This window comes from Callorhinus ursinus, unplaced genomic scaffold, assembly GCF_003265705.2.
Source record: "Callorhinus ursinus isolate GAN/ISIS: 27379988/994484 unplaced genomic scaffold, GSC_fseal_2.0 scaffold16, whole genome shotgun sequence".
NCBI classification, from domain to species: domain Eukaryota; kingdom Metazoa; phylum Chordata; class Mammalia; order Carnivora; family Otariidae; genus Callorhinus; species Callorhinus ursinus.
In genome coordinates, this window is record NW_027397078.1 from 9,490,463 (window position 1) to 9,507,788 (window position 17,326).

The window sequence follows — 17,326 nt, forward strand, 5'->3', positions numbered from 1 at the left end:
CCCTCTTAGCCATTGTGGATGATACCAAGGGGCATGCTTAGGTAGTTAAAGAAAACACCTCAGAGGTGGATTAAATAATAATTCACAAACCTATTTTGTGCTGGGTGCTTTATAAACATTAGCTCTAATTTTAACTTCATCCCTGCAAAGTAGGTATTAGCATCCCCATTTTACAGATGGTGGAAACTGAGCTGCAGGTAGAGCTAGTTTTCCTAAGGACACCCAGCTGGAAGTACCAGCCATGTCTTGCTGATTCCAGAGCCTGTGCCTGTTTTTTTTTTTTTTTTCTCATACTCTGCACTGCCTCTCTGGTTAATGACTTAACAGTATTACTAAAGCATAAAAGCAAGAATATTTTTAGGTAAAGATCAACAGAAGGAGCAATTCCAGACAGCAGGCCAAATATTATGCCAAGAGTTCTAACCTGCTAAATAGTGAAACTTAGGGCAGTGGCTAGTCTTTATGATTGTAACTCCCCCAAAAATGTACAAAAATATAAACTGCTATATTTATCCATCAGCGATACTTAAGGAAAGACTATCAATATCACAGCCAGGGATCTCAGCAAATGGTGGATTTCATATTTACTTATATAAATAAATTTCAGCTTCTAGTTCTGGCAATATTGTGATTGAGATAACCCAAAAACCCATTTTCCACAGCTATCTAGAAAGAAATAAATATTTATTTGAATGAATAGATGTGTATGTGGGGAATTGACAGGGGCTGTGAATGAAAAGTGTACTGAAAACTGGGGCAGCAAGCTTGTGAATGATGATGTGACTGCCTTGGGGTTGAGAGAGACATTGTCTCAGTACTTGAGGGTCTTAGACAATTTAATGCCCATTTGGCAAGAGCAGGAGCTATACGAATGTCTTGGGTCTTGTGAGGCAGGAGTTGGACCTGAGAGACCCCCATAAAGCTGGAACCCTCAGTGTGAGGGTAGGTTAGAAAAAAATTTGCCTGCTGTCCAGGGGGCATTATCTGTCTTGGTCTAGGCTCTGAGTGGAAAAAAGTATCTCCTAAGGAATTTCAACCTGTATCTCATGAAGGTTGGGAATTGAATATATATTACTTCTGTGGTCCAGGAAAACCCAAGTGAAGAGATTGTTATAAAAATGATAGTGAAACCGTTGGAGAGCTTGGTAGAAACAAAACCCAAAATGTGACAGGACACCACATCAATCAAGTCTTATAGAATTCCCACAGATAAGGCTGTACTTAAGATGAGCTCACAACTCAAAAATACAAAGCAGTTGAAGAAATAATCCTCCATGAACAAGACAGAGCAGGATTGGACACCCAAGAATTTCTGATAATATAACAATCTATTAGAGACTGTGATGTTTAGTTTTATATGTCAGTTTGACTGGGCTAAGGGATACCCAGATAGCTGGCAAACTGTTATTTCTGGATATGTCTGTGAAAGTGTTTCTGGAAGAGATTAGCATTTGGATCCACAGACTGAATAAAAAAGATTGCTCTTACCAATATGGGTGGGCATCACCCAATCTGCTGAGGGCCTGAGAAGAATAAAAAGGTAGAGGAAGGGGGCAAATTTGCTCTCTGTTTGAGCTGGGACAGCTATCTTTTTTTCCCCTTAGACACTGGCCCTCTTGGGTCTCAGGCCTTTGGACGCAGAGTGAATTACACCACCAGATTTCCTGGTTCTCCAGCTTGTAGATGACAGGTCATGGGACTTCTTGATTCCCTGATTATGCAAACTAATTCCTATAATAAATTTCTTTTTATATTTTTCTATACATCCTATTGGTTTGGTTTCTTTAGAAAACCCTAATACAGAGACCATAAAATTAGCATATTTAAAATTATTAAAAACATTGGAAAAAACAAACCCAAGGGGGGAAGAAAACCCAGACACTATGAAAAAGAACATGCATGTTTGAAAAAAAATAACTAAATAGAATTCCTAGAAATAAAAACATAGTCCTTGAAATAAAAATCTGTGTATGAGTTAAATAGGAATGATTGAACCTGAGAATGATATCAGTGAATTACCCAGGATGCAGCACAAAGAGATAAAAATAAGAAAGGGAGATGAAAAGATATGAAGAATAGAATAGAAAAAGTCCCATACACAACCAATAAGAGTTCCAGAAGGAAAGAACAGAGAGAATGTGGGAGAAGAAATATTCAATGACATAATAAGTAGGAATTTTCCAGAATTGATGAAAGACGGGTTCAGAATGCACAGCAAGTCCTCGGCAGGCTAAATAAAAGTAAACCTAGCCACATCATGGTAACATTCTAGAGAAAGAGAGCATCTTAAAAGCAGAGAGGCGAGATAGAGAGCTTAAGGAAGAACATTAAGACTGGCAGCAGATTTCTCACTAGCAATAATAAAAACCAGAAGACAATGGAATAATAGCTTCAAAATGCTGAGTGAAAACAGTTTAGTTAGAATTCTATACCCTGTGAAATTACTGATCAAGAATGAAAGTGAAACAGACATTTTCAGACAAACAAAAGCTGTCTACTACTAACAGATTGTCCTTGAAAAGGCTCCTGAAGGATGTACTCCAGAAAAAAGGAAAATGGTCCCAGGAAGTAAGTGTGCAATGTAGGCGGCAATGTTAAATAAACAAGATGGGGAGTGTTGATCTGTGAAATAATAGCAATGCTATCTCATTTGAAGCACCAAGCAAAATAGGACAATAATACCATAAAAGATTCAGGAAGGTGATTTGGAATAAAAGTACTCTAAGTACTCTCCTGTTCAGCAGGAGAGCAGAGCTATTGATTAACTGAACACTTTATGTCAAGTATGTATTTTAAAACTTTAAGGGTAATATTAACAGCATAGAAGTAGAGTAAATAATCTCTAAACCACTAGAGAGGAAAAAAGAAAATAAAGGAAACGCAGGTAATCTAATAGAGGAAGTGGAGGACAAAAAAAATAAGCAACATAGTAAATAGCACAGAATAAGCTAGCATACACATATACACCAAATCACTCATCAAAATAAATGGACTAAATACTCTGGTTATGGGATGTATGGAAAGTGAAAATGATTTCATAACTTAGGAAGTATGTGGCTCTGTGAAAAGGTAAGACACCCCCTTCCACCAAGCACATTCATATCAACTCTGAGCAAAATTCTAGTGACACCAACACAGTGATGGGGTGGGCAGGGAAACAAAAAGTAGAATGCTACAGTACTTCTGTTGTTCCAGGGGAAATGTATCTATCCCGGTTGTACATTCTTATGTGAATCTTACATGAATCACTCCAAAGCTTAGTGATTTAAAATAACTGCAATCATTTCATTATCTCTTGTTATTTCTGTGGGTCAGGAGTGCTGGAAGGGCCTGGCTGAGTGGTTCTGGCTTGGAGACTCTCATGTGGTTACAGACAGCCTGTGGCTGGAGCTGGAGCAGCAGGGAGCCAAAGCCACCGGGGGCTGGTCCGGCATCTTTCTCTCTTCTCATGGTCTCAGGGCCTCTCCACCCATGTGGGCTATTTGGGCTTATAGCATGTCAGCCTTGGGGGTAGTTGGACTATTTAATTGGTGGTCCAGGGCTCAAGCACAAGGGATCTAACAAGCAAGGTAGATGTGGCATCACCTTTTTGACCTAGCCTTGGAAGTCACAGTGTCACTTCCACCACATTCACGTCACATTTGAATCACAAGTCGACCCAGATTCTAGGGGAGCGGACATGACTCCTTCATGATGAGAGGAGTGTTACAGTCCCCTTGTGGAACACTACTGTGGGATGTAGAATAGCTTGCAGAATGGGGGAACATTGCTGGGACCTTCTTTGGAAAATACAATTTGCCACAGTATAGGTGTTGGTAAGTCTAACAAATTGATTAAAGAAGTGAGGATAAATAAACTAGAGGTATCACCAGAGGAATAAACTTAAAATTTAGCTTGTAAGCTAGCAGAGAAACATGTGAAATTTTCAATGAAAGTCAGGACAGAAAAGAAAACGAACACAAAAAGAAATTATGGTTAATAGAAAATGGGAAATAAGGTGGTAAAATGAATTCCTAAAGGTAATTACAATAAATATAAGTGGGCCAAACTCAACAGATCAGGACCTAGCCTGCTAGTGTTTGCTCTCAGCTATTTTGTATTCTTAAAGAATACAGAAGAGCTGCAAGCAAACGAGTGGAAGAAAATATGCCAGGAAAGAGAAATCCATTAAAGATGGGGTAGCAATTTTACCATCTGACAAAATAGAATTCAAGGGCAACAGACACTGAAGTTGGAAAGGGGGTAATATATACTGGGAAAAGGAATAATAGTTCCAGAGTATTTAGGAATGATAAACACACGTTTATTTATTCACGTAACAAAATGTATGAAATGCCTACAAAATTCTAGGCACTATTCTAGGTTTGAAGGATGCATTCCCTGCAATTAACAACATAATGTCAAGTGTTTAAAGCAGTGGTGGGCAGAACTAGAAAATAAAATAGCTAAGCCAAGAAGTGTAACTGGAGATTTTAAGATTCCTGTCTCTGTAAAATGATGGATCAAGAAGACGAAAAAAAGCTTTCGAAGATTTGAGCCATACAATTAATGAACTTTAACTAATGGATTCGAATAGGATTTGAGACTCAGCAAACAGATTACACATTCTTTTTGAACATATGTGGCACATTTACAAAAAAAGAGGATGTCACCTACTGGAAAGGCCACCTAAGTGAATTCCAAAGACTCAGCATCATACAGGACTTGCTCCCTTTACCTTTCAGCCCAGAGACTTCTCTGCGAGAACTTTTGGAAGGCAAAGCAGGAGAAGTTTGAATGGCTTTTTGACTCTATTCCCTGCAATTGTCTGCTTCCCCCAAACAAACCAAAACCCAAGCAGCAATAACCATGTCCTGTAGCAATGAACTGGACTGTCCCTATTTTTCCAAATGAGAGTAACTTTTGTTGGCAGGGACTGTCTCTAGTTATCTTCAGCTCTGTTCTTGCCCTTGTTCTGGGTTTCCTCGGGAAAAACAAAACGGCGCCAGGCCAGAAAAGAGAGAATTTTTTCCCCTGCACCCTGAGCAGAGCTGCCACCCCTACCTGGCTCTCAGAGTGGCTGCTTGGGGTGGCAGGAGTGTTTCTGGTGGCAGTGAGGGCTTTCCTTTGCATCAAGCTAGACCCTCCCACTTGGGAATAAGGTCATGGGATTTGTGAAATGCCTCAGTCAGAGACCACCTCTCAACTGCCAGGCTTTAGGAAGCAATTCTGCCATCAGCTACTAAAGGTGTCACCAGACCTTCACCAACAGGAATCCGAAGCGGCAAAGCCAATGCATCTCAACTTTCATTAGCAGGGAGGCTGTCTTCCAAAAGCCCTCTTGGGTTCAGTGCCTGCCTCAGAGTGTTGACATCAAAGTTCATCCTTGTCATCAAGTATTTTTCCACTGAGGACAAAGTTGTAGACCTAAAATCTATCCCCAGTTCGTTCGTTCGTTCGTTCGTTCCTTCCTTCCTTCGTTCCTTCCTTTCTCTCTCTCTCTCTTTCTTTCTTTTCTTTTCTTTTTGAAAAACTGCTTTGTTGAGGTATGCTAGACATACCAAAAGCTGTAGATATTTAATGTATACAACTGGACGTGTTTGGGAGATACGTACACACCTGTGAAACCGTCATCACCAATGGTACCAGAAACATATCCAACACCTCTGAAAGTGTCCTTCCACTGCCTTTGTTTTCTTTTCCTTTTGTTGTAAGAGCACTTAACGGAAGATCTACTCTCTCAGCACATTTTTCAGTATACAATGCAATATTGCTAATCACAGCCCTGTGTTGTGCCCACTTTCTGTAATTACAAGATTCTCTCCATCTCCACACCTACCTGGGATGGCAATTTTCAGGGCCAGGGCCGAGCACTTCTTTTTCTTTCACCCAAATGTTTATTTTCGAAAAATTTCACAAATATATGCTTGTTTTAAAAACTTCAAATAGTAGTACCCGTTCCCCCATACCTTTATTCTAAAAAAAAAAAAAAAAAAAAAAAGTAAAAAAGCTGATCCAAAGCTGAGGCAGACAATCAGAACTTCAGAAATCTACAGGATGATTTCTGTACTTATTCCTGCATAGCAGCCTTTCAGACATAATTCTCAACCCTCACCCACATATTTAAAAAATAAATGAGTCTTTTGATTGGCATTTGGAGTATTGGAACCTGAACCCCAGCTTTATTTTTAAAGCCTGTTCCCATTTGTATTCATAGGCGAGCTTTGCTCTCTGGCCCCATCCTTGCCTTTTGACATTTAGGTGTTACCCAAGGTAATAAGTGGCCCAGATTTTAGTCTCTGAAGTGGAGATGGGGTACCTCCAACCTGCTTCCTGGGTTACCACTCAAGGGTTTTCACATGTACAGCTCTGTATTTAATGGTATCTAGTAGTTAATTTGGCTTCACGTTTGCAAACGCCTGTAAAAATGATCGGTTTTTATAGAACCTTCTTGCGTGCGGACTTCGGCTAATGCATTCATTCCCATGACTGCTGTCTACTTGCGATGAGCAAGGCGTCTGCGTTTATGGCCCCCAACCTCCATCCCCGACCTTCCTGGTGGGCACGGGCAAAATTTTCAGGGCCATTTCTGCGCCATTCTCTCCCCCTTCCAATTGCTACTTTGAAACTTTTCAAATCTTCAGAAAAATAGAATCGTAAAATGAGCACACATACCCTACATCTCAATCCCCTATTAATTTTACCACGTTTGCTTTTCTGTCTTTCCCCCGCAACCATTCAAAAGTCATTTGCAGGCAACACGACACTTTACCTCTAAATATTTCAACTGCATTTCCTAAAAACGTTCCCCTTCATGAGCACAAGGCCAGTCTCACATCCAAGGAATTTGTAGTGATACAAAAATATTGCCTAATATATGTCCATATTCAAATTTTGTCAATGGTGCCTCGACTGTACTTTGTAGCATGTTCTTTTCCTGATCCGGAACCCAATCTAGGATCAATATTGAATTTAGTCGTCATGTCTCTTAAGCCTCTTTTAATCTGCTTCTCTAAGGAGGCTGGTTCTTTTTGATGGGAAGTGGTATTTAGAAACCAAGAGCTAGGTGGGCTCATTCTGAGTGAATCCTCTTAAGCTGGGGTGTGATGGCTGTTGAGGACACAATAGCAACCCACACTTAGCCAGAATTGGCTCCTAGCTTTGTGCCCCATCTTCTGCTAATTCAGGAAGGCATCATGGGAGTTCCTGGGGAAGGGTGTGCTAGGTGAGTTTGGAGTCAGACAGACGCGAATCTGACCCTCCCTCCCCCTTGGCATGCAGGATCTGCAGAAACTTATATAAAGTCACCAAGCCTGTTTTCTCATCATTAGAATGAAAAATCATTGCACTAATTTCACTGTTTTGGGGCTTAAGATTAAACAAGGTAATGAGGCCAACCTGTCGTCATGTTCATTTATTCAACATAGATTTACTGAGCATGCCTTCCACTGGGCTACGTGCCGGAGATACAATAGTGCACAAAACTAGTACATGCTTCTGGCTCTTACAGAGTTTACCATTGAGTGTGGGGACACCCACACAATGGCTGTCTTGTTCAGGTTATAATCCTGCAGACGGAAAGGCAGACCCTATATCTTATTCATTTTGGGGTCTTCAAGGCCTGCACAGTGTCTGGGCACACAACACTGGTTGGTCTCTTTTGGAACTGACTTTAGAAGGAGCCAGCTCCGGGGACTTCTTGGAAGCTCTTACTTTATTTGGATCCTTAATAGCATTCTCAAACTGAGTCTTTGGCAGGTGAAATCTGAAATGAATCTCTTTTGACGAGTAGCGGGGCTTACGGGGATTGAAGATATCCACCAAAGATTTTCAGAGAGACGGCAAGTGAAGTCCCATGTTCTATTAATCAGTCAACTGGCAAATGTTTTCTGAGGGCCTACTATGTTCCCAACAGTAGGATTTGAAACACAGAGAAGTGGAAGTCTCCATCCCACGTCTCAAAAGCTTAGTCCAACAGGGGAGACAAAGTGAGTGAGCACACACAGTGCCCTGTGAAAGAACACTCTTCATAGAAGTCAGCGTGGGACCAGGAAGACTATCAACATGCCCATAGATTAAATTGAGCCTTGGGGGGTGTTGCAAAGTCTTAGGTGAAGAAGGGAAGGATAGGTAGGGAGGTCACGGGAACCACCCAAGCAACCATGCGGAGATGGGGCTACTATTCGGCCGAGCAAACACTGGGTTGTGCTTCTTGCCATGTTCAGGAAAGGGTAACCCCTCACTAGATGAACGACGGGCAATATGCTCTAGAACACTGAGTCCTTGCTTATCATTAAATCACTAGTTAGAAGAAGGACATAGAAGAATGCTCTCGGGGGCAGTTTACAAAGGGATTATCAAAAGCAAGGAAAGCCTACGCTGGCCGAAATAGCTCCAATGAAGCCACCCAGCACGGTGGTGGAGAAGGCCGAAAGCCCTGGAGTTACAGGCTGGGGTTGCAGTGTTCTACCTGTGTGACCGCTGGCAAGTTACGTTACCCTCCGGAGGCTCAGCGTCCTCCCCTGTCAAGCGTGGATAACGACATCCACCTGAGAGCCTGCTGGGTGGTTGCGGTGACATAATACATGGAACAGCGCCCAGCTCACAGAATAGCGAAGAAGTGTTGGGTGCCATTAGTCTCCCCCAAACTTTCCAGAGGCCCCAGCCCATCTAATGAGAGATGCTAGAGCTGCGGGGCCTTCCACAGCATCCCGCCCACAACCCGTGTTTCCCTAGGAGGCCTCAGAGCTCAGCATCGTGCATGGAGCAAGCCCCAGCTAGACCCCGGGGCTCCATCCCGCCCCCACTCCTCTCTGCCTGAGAGCAGATGGTAAGGAGAGCAGACAAAGCCAGGCAGAAGTGGCAACTTGCTCTTGAACGGGCTGGCAGCCCCCCCTTCCCCTCCCAGCCTCACCCTGGGCTGGGAGCGCGTGCTGGGAAGAGGATTAAATCAATGCCAATTCACATCTCTCCAGAAGCTGGCTCCCTGATCCGAACTAATAAGCAAATCATTAGTGAATTAGGGCTGGGGAGGGCTCGACACAGCACTCCTTAACTCCAGCTGTAAGACAAGCATAAAAGCCCCAACCCCCTTCCTTGGCGACCTCAAAACGCTCACACCGAGGAGATTTTCTGTGTTAAAGCAGCAAGCAAGTTCTCACCCCCGCGCCACGCGGCCAAGCCCCAGCATCCTTGGGGGACCACTGGGGGCAGCCAGCACCTTTTTCCCCTCCGAATGCTGGTTACCAGACCCTGCGCCGCGGAACCTCCCCTCTCCCACCAGGCCGCTAACCCTGTGTTCTCTGCCGTATCGGGGTCCAGAGGCCTTTGGAGCCTGGCCTGTCAAGCTGTGTCCCCCCCCCCCCCGCCCCCCTCCGCCCTGGGCACAAACTTGGCCCCCTTGCTTATTTCCCAGTGAAAGCCCATTATCTCTCATTTACATCTAAACTAGCTTTTCATACTATTTTAAAGGCTGCTCCTCCCCTTCTGTAATCTCCCTGCGAATGAATTAAAAGTTGATTCTTGAAACGCACAAATCTTGGGGGCAGTTTCTTTTTCCTTCTTATTTAAATCATATGCTGTTTTGGACTAACCCTTTTATTTCCTCCCAATTATGATTTCTGGTGTGTTTTCCAGAGCTTTACAACATGGCATCTGATTATACACAAAGCTTCAGAATAAAGCCCTGTTTTTCCCTTCATTAACGACACAAAGGATGGCTGTGTGATCCACACAGCACTTTGTGATTTAATGCAGCTTTACCGTCTAAATCGCACCCGGCTTGGGCAAAGCAGATTTGGGAGTGAATCAACGCATTTTCTTGCTGCCAGGAGCTCCCTTGCAGATTCCAGCAAATTCTTTCACCACACGGAATTAGCATTTGATTAAGCTCTGCAGACACGTTCAAACTTTTACCACTGAGTGCCGGCAGGGCTGCGGTAATCTCCGGAGAGGCGGAGGGACCAAGAGCAGCCACTGCTTCTCATCCCCTCCCCCGCCCCCAACGGGGACACTCCGCAAAATTGTGGAGTGGTGGGTGATGGATGAGTTGAGAGAGGGGGTGCCGGAAAAATGTGAGGGCTCCTGAGAGAGCAGGGTGGGGGGCTGATGGGAAGGAACATCAGATGCGTGCTCCGGTGGCAACCATCCTTTCTGCCCCAAACTGGCACTAGGCAGGCTCTCAGCCAGTGGGCTCAGCTCACCACCAAGGCACTTTGATCACACAATTCTCTGGATTCTCTGACGCAGGGAGATGTGACCCTCCACCAGAACCCACCCGGCCCCAGTTCAGAGGGAGTGGGGAGGGTCTTTCCCAGCGCCCCTGCCTGGCCCTACAGGCCCGTCCTCCGGGTTTGCTGACTCTCCCAACCACCTCCACCCAGACAAGCTCATGATTCACTTCCAGCAGAGCTGCGAGTTATGCCTCCCAACAGCCTGGGTTTAAAATCTCGTCCGTTTCCATTATGCAAATGTGAGAAACGGAAGTTTATCAAACTGGGGTTTTGTACCTAGAAAGCGGGCGCACCAGCATGGGGGGGGCTATAAAGGCTTTATTGCCACAACTTTGGGGTGATTGCTTCTCTCGCAAATGCCAGGAGCACGATTGAATTATGCAGGTCTTCCCAAACAGGTGGCAATAAAAACTTTACAGCCTCCCACACCATCACATATTTTGTTTATGCCTCTTAGGTGTCTTATTTTGTTAGAGGGGTTTTTTTTGGGGGAGGGAAACCCTTCTGTTACTATGGAAACGGGAGTAGGTGGAGGTGGTTCCAGGATATCTGTTAAGGCAAATACAAGGTAAATCAGTTATCACTGGGTGCTCCGATTTTATCCTCTGTTTGAGGAAATAACTGGGTTTCTAAGTGAGGATGAGAACTAATTATTTCTGGAACATCACGGCCATTCCAGAGTCCCACAGCATCCCTGTGGGGGGAAGAAAAAAAGGAACATGTGAAAAAAATGTCCATTTTACAGATGGTGAAACAGAGGTATGAAAAGCATCTTTACAACATCCAGACAGCAAGTTGGCCGCACCGGAAGAAAAGAAAAATTGCAAAAGGAGTGTATCTTCCAGGGCCCTGTTTGTCCATGGTCCTCCTAGAGCTATAAAACCAAAAATTGTGGCTGGTTTTTGGTAATCTGAGGTGGGTGTGTGTGTGTGTGTGTGTGTGTGTGGGGGGGGGGGGGGTCAGGCTGTAGTGACATCTGCTGGCAAAAGCGGAAGGGGCCGAAGCAGGTTTTTCTGTTGCTGGCAACTGGCCAGGAGCCGGTGATCTGTCTACAGTGAGGGCTTGTGGACAACATGGTGGGGAAAATGGCTTGCACAGCCCCTTCTTAACATGATATGGAAGACAGGCACGGCTGGGTTAGGATGGGGAGGGTCCAGAAGCCAATGGTCCCAGATACCCCCTCAATTCCAGGGGGTACAATTCACCAATGGCCGAGAGGAGATACCCGAGATGGATGTCCTGGGTCCCGTTTTCAACGAGAAGAGGGTTTCTGATTTGGGTGTCCTGTTCTGCTCTCTTCTTCAGGGATAAGCTGGGATTTCCATTCCTTATGGAAGAGGGGGTGAGGAAAACAGGTAAGGGGGTTAGGAAGAATCTGAGAGACTCCCACTGAAGAAGCCATCAGCAACCACAGAAATGACGGGCTCCTGCGGAGAAGAGTTTTTCCCCTGGGGTGCCCCTGTGTAGACAAGGATGTCCTGTCATCAGAATGAGGAAGTTGGTCTAAGAGGTTACTGGAGACGGGAGGAAGACCTGGCCTTCACAAACCCTTGAATACCTTTTGTACTGGCTGAGCTTCGGTTCCATCATTTAAGGGAAACAAAATGTAATGCCTGTCTAAGCTCCTTCCCTCAGGGATGTGTCATGAGTAAAAGCATGATAAGCTTCAATGTTTCTAGAATTTTACACTCAGCTAAAGGCTGTCATGTGTTTCTGTCCTGCCAGACCCATTGCCTTGAGATCTCTTCTTCAAGGAAGTCTTACCCTCCACCATCCCATAGGCGACTGCCAACTGGGGCAGAATTTGGGGTCCCTAAGTGGCAGGCTAAGTACGGAAATGGAATAAGCGTTTAGAAACTTAAGATGACAGAGTAATTTTTACTTCGATCAAATCCAATACTCTAACTTTGGGCTCGTAAAATTTTATTTTTTTCCCCTCAGGAATTCATTCTTCTTGTATTTGACCAAAGATTTGTCTGTGGCAGATTGGAAAAATGAAAAAAATCAACGACAGGTCCCTCACCACAGGAAGTCTGAGAAGCACTGCGCTGTGGGGTCCCATGGCCACCCTCCCACGGCATCCTCCTGCTGGAAGCTTTCTCAGTAGATTAAATTATGAATTCTCGGCACAGAGCCCTGCTCGGTGTCAGGGGTAGCTTGCGTAGGCCATCCATAGGGCTGCTGGTGCCGAATGTCAGGCCGCCCTGCTCTCTCCGCTGTGCCAGGCCACCCCTGGCTCCCCAGGGCCCCTCGGGACCCCTCCTCCCCATCCATCTTCCTGTGCTTGGAAAGTGCAAAAAATGAGCCCTTCTCAGCCCCTCTTTTCTTCCTGTCCTAAGCGAACCTCAGCGCATTGTGGAAGCTCTGGAACAGGCAAATGATATTTCATAATCGAGTTCATGAGGCTGTGAATCCCCAGGCCCCGCCACCCGCAGAGTCGCTGCTTCGGCTCGTGTCTCCTTGGGGACACACTCGCTGCACTATACCTGTTAGTGCCATCCGCGCCCCCCAGGTACCCGGGCCCTGCACTGTCTCACTTACACCGTGGGTGCAGCCCTCCTACTTCTTGGGGCCGAAAATGCCTCACGCTTATCTGCACAGTGTGTGCCCTACTCTCCACGCAATGCAAGTGAACTTGGCGGGAGTACTTCCTGAGACCGTGTGAGCCCCCCAGAAAGATCAGTTATTGACATCTGATTATTACCGTTTTCTAATTTTGATTATTATTTTCTTCTGATTATATATTGATTTTTGTGGTCTTGGGAAATTGGACCTAAAACTTCTGCTCATTTTCTTTCTCGGCTGTAATACGGAGATTACAAGGATCTCCTTCAAATGTTCCCAGGATTAAATGAGATGATTCCCCCCGGGGGGTGGGGGGTGGGTGGGTCGGGAGAACATCCAGAAGAGAGTTTCCTCCCCCTCCTCCTCCAGAGTTGACCGCTTCGGATTTTTCCCGTCCTATCTTTCTGATTTGCCCTCTTGGGGGAAGGAATCATTCCCCGGTGCACCATTGCTCTCACCCCAGTCCCACCCCATTGACTCACGTTATTGGATCTAGCAAGAGGGGTGTGTCCTTGCGGGGCAGGATGCGAAGGGAGTTCGCTCCTGGTGGGTGACTGTGGATCGGCGGGTCCCTGCCCGCCCCCCCCCCCACCACGTGTGCTGGAGAGGCCAACAACGTCTTTCTTTCCTCCGGGTGATGTCAGGTTTTTTTAGCAAATACAGGCCCCAGCTACCAGTTCTTACCTAAGAACACACCATCTGACCACCGACGTGATTCGGCCTTTGGTTTTTTGCATTTTTTTTTTTTTAATTGACCTCACCTCCAAGATTGCCTAGAGCCAGTTTATTTTTAAAGTCCATGGACGGTCACTTTTACTTTATGTCACTAATTTCATAAACTATGTTTTTCTCGTTTTTTAATCTGGCAGAGCGTTCTCCACCATCCTTCACCTTAGCCAGCCTGCCTGGGTGATTCAAACGTGCTAAAATAATGAAATAAATATGATCCCGAGGAAGAGTAGCAGTAAATCAAGGCATTATATTAATTATTGTCATGACTGGAATTCTCTAGAACTGAAAGGCAATAGAGATGACACATATTTTAACACCTATTTAATGTCAAACTTAGTGCTTTTAAATCTGCTCTGCATTTCATTTGACTCCTTCCTCTACAAAGTTGCCCATGCCACGGGTAGTTCTAGAATACATCATTAAGAACTATCTACCAGTTGCTAAATGCTAGGCTCACAGCATGTTACCAGCTGGTGTGTGCCCCACGGTGCGCTAGAGGCTGGTAGCAAGTGGCTCCGGCTTAGCCCCGCCCCCCATGCCCCAGCATGCTTTGCAGCTCTGCCTCCTTTTCCTAAAGCTTGGATGCTTTGGGCCACATTCTGGTTATTGCAGGTATCATGGCTGCCAAACAAATTACCTTCAAACTTAGTGGTCTAAAACAACCATTTATTATGCTCACAGATTCTGTGGATCAGGAATTTGGACAGAGCACAGCGGAAATGACTTGTCTCCACTTCATAATGTCTGGAGTCTCAGCTGGAAGACGCAGAAGCTGGGGCCGGAGTCCTCTGGAAGCTTGTGCACTCACTTATCTGGTGGTCGATGCTGGCTATTGGCTGAGAGATCAGCTGGCCTTGGCCTCTGCACGTGGCCTAGGCTGCCTCCGAGCATGGTGACTGAATTCCAAGGATGAGTGTCCCGAGAGAGAGCCAGGTGGAAGCTGTGTCCTTTTTATGACCTAGCTTGGAAGTCATGTAGCATCACCCCTGCGGGATGCTATTGGGGAGAGCAGTCATGGGACCGTAATATGGGCATGGTTTGGGAAAACACAACTGGCCACACCGGGGCTGTCCTTGGTGAGGTCCTGTTCTCTCCCTGGGTGGCGAGCTGTTGGTCATCATCTTCTGGCTGGAAGGAAAAGACCCTTGAGCTATTGCCGTGATTACATCCCATAGTGGCAGAAATACAGATCTTGATCACACAGCCAGACTTAAGGGAACTACCAGAACGATGGTTTACAAACTCAGTTCGGACGAGAGCACTTTCCTGCTGTCTTAGTTTGGGCTACTATAAAGGTGCCATAGATGGGTGGCTCCTGAACTACAGAAATTTGTTTTTCACAGTTCTGCGGACTGGAAGTCCGAGGTTAGGGTGCCAACACGGTTGGGTTCTGGTGAGGGCTCCCACCGACTTCTTGTGTCCTCACCTGGTGGAGAGAGGGTGAGAACTCTCTCAGGCCCCTCTTATAAGGCACCAACCCCACCGCGAGGGCTCCATCCTCATGACCTCGTCACCTCCCTAAGGCCCCCTGTTCCTAATACTATCACACTGAGGGTTAGGATTTCAACATACGAATTGGTGGGGGCACAAACATTCAGTCCATAGCACCTGCCTAAAATGCTTTTGATGCTTTCCCATTGGGCTTAGGAAAAAAATGCAAGCTTCTTGGTGGGGCTTATGAGGCCTATATCTCCAACCCTCTCTCTTCCCACCCACTGTCTCCCCACTCTGAGCTCCACTTTGCATCTCCAACCCACCATCTCTCGCCTGTGGGCTTTGAGTAAAACATCGCTTCTACAGAATGGTGCCTAAATGAATCTTTCTCCACCAACTCCCTCCCTTGCCTAGATGTTCAGTTCTCAGGCTCTTAAGGATCCAGGCCCTTGGATCCATTATTTCCCGAGAGTATTCCCCATGCCAGAAGAGCTGAGCCAGGAGAAGCTTGCAGCCTCAGCTACAGGCCAAGTCAGAACCAGCCCATCTTCCATGATTTCCTTTCTTTTTAACAATTTTTATTTAAATTCAATTAATTAATATATAGTGAATTATTAGTATCAGAGGTAGAATTTAGTGATTTATCAGTTGCATATAACACCCAGTGCTCATTACATCAAGTGCACTCCTTAATGCCCATCACCCAGTTACCCCACCCTTCACCCCCCTCCCCTCCAGCAACCCTCAATTTGTTTCCTAGAGTTAGGAGTCTCTTATGGTTTGTCCTTCCTTGACTTTCTAGAACAGTGGTGTCCAATAGAAATATAAGGTGAGCCACAAATGTGAGCCAGGGAAGTGATTTAAAATTTCCTAATAGCCACATTAGAAAGAGTAAAAAGAAACGGGTGAAATTTATTTTATTAATATCTTTAACCTAACGTATCCAAAATATTTGCCATTTTTTTTCCACACCAAGTCTTTGAAATCTGATGTGTATTTTGTGCTTACAGCACATCTGCGTGAGGACTAGTGCTCATTTCAAATGCTCAGTAGCCACACATGGCCACTGGCTATGGTATTGGATGGTGCAGATATAAGACATTTCTACCATCACAGAAACTTCCATTGGGCAGTCCTGGTCTAGGGTGTATTTGCTATATATCAAAAATAGAAGGAATATAATCTCAGATGTGCTTGAATTTCAGGTATCAGAGTGATCCCTGAAAAGGTGAGTGTAAACAGAGTTTTGCAGGATTAAACGATGCTCAAACACTGGGAGGGATGACTGTTTGAAGAAAATTGAAGCCAATTTTGGAGTGCCGCCTGGGTGGCTCAGTCGGTTGTGTGTCCGACTCTTGGTTTCGGCTCAGGTCATGATCTTGGGGTCATGGGATTGAGCCTCTCACAGCGGGGCGGCTGCTCTGTGCTCAGCAGGGAGTCTGCTTGAGATTCTCTCCCTCTCCCTCTGCCCCTCCCTCCGCTCTCCTGCTCACTGGGGCTCTCTCTCAAATAAATAAATAAATAAATCTTTAAAAAAACTTAATTGGGAAGGATGTAAAATGACAGAAATGTTGCAAGAATGATCACAGTACGAAGAACAACCATATACTCTTTATCCGCTTCACCTATTTTTAACATTTTACATGCTACCACATTTGCCCTATTGCTTATGCTCCCTTTTTCTGCATCTACACACCCATATATAGTTTTTTCCTATACTGGGAAAGTAGGTTGCACACGTCATGACCCTTTATTCTAAAATGCATCAGTATTTCTTAAGAATATTGTCTCCTATAGCCATAGTATAGTTATCAGCAATACTGTACCAATTTCAGTGAATTTATCAATATGATATTTTGATCCAATTGACCATTCATATTCCCATTTTGTCGATTACTCCAGTAGCCTTTCCTCCCTAGTCTAGGATCTAGTATAGCATCAGACACTGTATTTGGTCTCTTTTTTCTCCTGTGTGGGACATTTCCAGGCCAATTACAGTTGACCCTTGAATAACACAGGTTTGAAGAGCGTGGGTCCACTTACATGTGAATTTTTTTGATAAATACAGTACAGTACTATAAATGTGCTTTCCTTAGGATTTTTTTTTTTTTTGAAGATTTGATTTATTTATTCATGAGAGACAGAGAGAGAGAGAGAGAGAAGCAGGCTCCCAAGGATCAGGGAGCCTGATGTGGGACTCGATCCCAGAACCCTGCGATCCTGACCTGAGCCGAAGGCAGACGCTTAACCATCTGAGTCACCCAGGCGCCCCTCTTTTTTTCTTTTTTTAAGATTTTATTATTTTTTGGGCGCCTGGGTGGCTCAGTTGGTTAAGCGACTGCCTTCGGCTCAGGTCATGATCCTGGAGTCCCAAGATCGAGTCC